This window comes from Mastomys coucha, unplaced genomic scaffold, assembly GCF_008632895.1.
Source record: "Mastomys coucha isolate ucsf_1 unplaced genomic scaffold, UCSF_Mcou_1 pScaffold6, whole genome shotgun sequence".
NCBI lineage: Eukaryota > Metazoa > Chordata > Mammalia > Rodentia > Muridae > Mastomys > Mastomys coucha.
Genome location: NW_022196912.1, coordinates 50,547,696 through 50,551,074, shown reverse-complemented (window position 1 = coordinate 50,551,074; position 3,379 = coordinate 50,547,696). Strand labels below are relative to the sequence as shown.

General features: G+C 37.9%; 1 protein-coding gene across 17 annotated transcripts in view; it reads left to right on the top strand.

Annotated features, from left to right (window-relative positions):
- The window catches only part of Hdac9 (histone deacetylase 9), an 832,819-nt gene that overhangs the window by 87,330 nt on the left and 742,110 nt on the right, over positions 1 to 3,379 (top strand). The window lies entirely within an intron of this gene.

Below are 3,379 nucleotides of genomic sequence, written 5' to 3'. Positions count from 1 at the left end.
TTTTGTGACAAGATTTTATCCCAGGTTACAGTATTCGTGGGAAGCACTGCTATAAATTTATTACTTATTTTAAACTATTTTTAATCAATTTAACAGACAAATAATTTATTATTTTGCTACTTCTAAGTCAAAATTCTGAATTGGAAATTTAAATTTGAAATATAGAGATGACATTTTATTCATTTTCCAATTCCCAAGTGATGGTGCTTTAGTCCTGGGACATGACTTTCTCTTGACTGTCCAATGAGACATATACCATTACCTACACTGTTCAGTGTAAATGTTTTTGGACAATTTATCTGTTGTCAGTTTTAGTTTTCACAGTTTACATATGTGGGTAGTTTAGAGACTGCTCATTGCCTTTGCTGTTGTAAAACTATAGACAAACCTTACAGAGGCTTAAACAGAGGGCAAGGTGGGTCTTGGTCACATGGAGTCTAAAAACACTTTCCAGAGTCATAGCTGTCCTTTCTAGTTGCTGTACAAGGCCTTGTGCAGGTCTGGTCCCTTGAGCTTCTTCAGGGTATGGTTTCGAGGAACTGGACACTCTTCTGTTTAAGTGATGGAAGAAATATGGAAGAAGTGAGTTATTTATGGTAACAGGTTCTATGCTTCTGTTCATATGTCACTGGGTATAATTTAATCCCCTGGCATATCTAGCTACAAAGGAGGCTCAGAAACAAAGAAGTATAGCTGGTACCCTTCTAAGAAGGGAATATTTATGATATGTTGACAAAAGGATATACTATGGAACACACTGTGACACACTATGCTTCTACTATAAGAATTGTTTAAAATTCTATATTATCTTATTTTACTTTGGGTGGGAGGTTGCAAGGGCAGAAGGTGGAGTTGGATGCAAATGGATGGGGAGATGAGTGGGATTGGGATGCATGATGTGAAATTTACAAAGAATCAGTTAAAAGTAAAAAAAAAAAAACATAATCCAGGCGAAATGTACAGTGATAGGTCATTTACACTGATTTTTCCATGAACACAATTATAAAGCATTGCTTGAGTAGGTATTCTCTGAAGCTACACAAGTCAAGCTGTGGTACTGATACAAAAATATATGTGGACAGCCTTCTGTTGGCAGCATTATATGGAGTACTTACCCAATGTTTTCCTCCTTTCTCTATTGCCTAGTGTTTGCCTTTAAGAGATCTAGAACACCCCTCCTGTCTTCTTTTCTGTCTCCCTTCACTCTCACAAAGCTGTAATAATTTTAAGGGACTACAGAGGGAAATATGAGGTCTCTCAAACTTTTTCTAACAACACTCAAACGTCTTTGTTTCTATAGTTTCCTGTGTGTACTCAATTTTTATGTTGTTTTGATTTGTATGTGTGACTCTGTGCTCAGCAGTCTTTTCCATTTTGGATTTACTGTGTCTTAATTTATTACTAGAAAGCTAAGATCTCTGTTAATAAATTGTTCATAAGGTAGTAAAGTGAGGAAGCACAACATTTTCTATTAGGAGTAAAACACATGTGCTTGTTTATGCTGACATTTACTTCATCTTGTTTACTGGGGGTCGGGTAATAGACTGGTGCTCCTGGAACTTGCTGTGTAGACCTGTCTCGCCTTGACCTTACAATAGATGATTCTGCCTCTGTCTCCTGAGTGCTGCATTTGTAGGCATGCACCACTGTGCCTGGCCCCAGCCTTCACTTGCAATTAAAACTTATCCTTCCTTTATTCATTCCTTTAGTTCTCTCTCTGTATTTTCTTTGTGTATTGACAATATGTTGACTTCCTACTTGGTGAGGAAGTGTTATGGATTTGATGGTTGTCAGGCTGTCCATGCAAATTATGATCATTCATTTTTGATGACTTTTTTGATCTAATAATTCAAACTTTGAAATTAATGCAATTTTTACTTATTAGTAACTGTGTGTGTGTGTGTGTGTGTGTGTGTGAACATATATGTTTATGGATACCAGAAGACAACCCAGGTGCCATTCCTCAGGTGCTGTCCAACTTTTTTTTCTTTTTGAGATACTTAAGTATCTTATAGATCAGCAGCTTGCCTTTTAGGCTAGGTGGATGTTTAGCCATTGAGCAACTGTGATCTCTTTGCTTTGTTACCCCAGCATGAGATTACAAACATATGCTACCATGCCTGGCTTTTTATTTTTCCCTGGATGTCTGGGGATCACCCTCAGGTTCTCATGTTTGCCAGACATTCTCTTCATTAACTGAGCAACTTTCTAAGGATAATGAGTAAGTAACAAAAACGTTTAAAACATACATTTTCAACTTACATGAAATTTTAGATGTTCTTGTATAAAATGATGAATTTGTAAGTACACAAATAATCACAGTCTTCCACAGAGACTAATAGGATATTACACTTCCTATGCATCCTTATTCAAATGTGTTGTTTTACTTTTTGGTTCAGTTCTGTACTATGTTATTTGATGGGGAAAACGACCTCTTACATACCAACTAGATATAGCTAGTAGAATTTGGTTCCTTTCCTGTCAGCCCTACGACTCTATTTTTCTGAAGATGGTGGCCATCATCTAAATATAAGGATCAGGAGCAGGGTATGTCTCTCAGAACTGTGGGCAACCTCTTGGGTAGGCTTTGTTTGTCACACAGAGCCCTGAATGATGCAATGCCCCAGCCCCCGTGGAGCAATATCTGCTCATAATAATGCCACAACCCATTAGTTGATCACAAACTCCCTGAATCCACAGGGACTCGCCCCAATCTAAATGAGTGACTAATTCTTAAACTGCAAGGGAAAACTGACGTCTTTGGGGAACAGTGACATGTTAAGGCTAGATTGTTTATTTTACTTGTTATAACTGCAAGATCATTAAGGAAATGCCTATATCCTGTTGTGATTGTGTGCTCTGCAGCAATAACGAGGAGGAAGGGATCTGACTTCTTCTGTTTCAGCGACCCTTAGATCCTGTACAATCTTCTCCTCACTGCCCTTAAGGGGAAGAGTGCTCATAGTCATTGGGCCTAAAAGAGCCTATGTTTCTTTGCTTTGCATGCATTCTCTCTTATTGATTTAACTATTAATTAAAAGACTATGAGATTATTTGAGATTATTCATATAAGGTTAAGGGCGTAACTGTAAGCTCTGGAAACATCTGTCCTGCCATTTTTGTTTCTCACTAAATCTCCCTCTATGTTCACTTTATCCCACAGCTCAGTGTCTTTATTTTACCTTTTCATTGAACTTTGATGCTTTCTGTAATTTCCATGAGCAACCCCTATCCACAGTGCCTGCTCTTAGGACATACACTGCTGTATTCTGATTACATGTGGCTTAATGAAGATTTTCATCCTTAGTATCATTCTGAACCATGCACTAGAAACTTTGTCCTTTTTTCTTTCTCTCCTTCCCTCCCTCCCTCCCTCCCT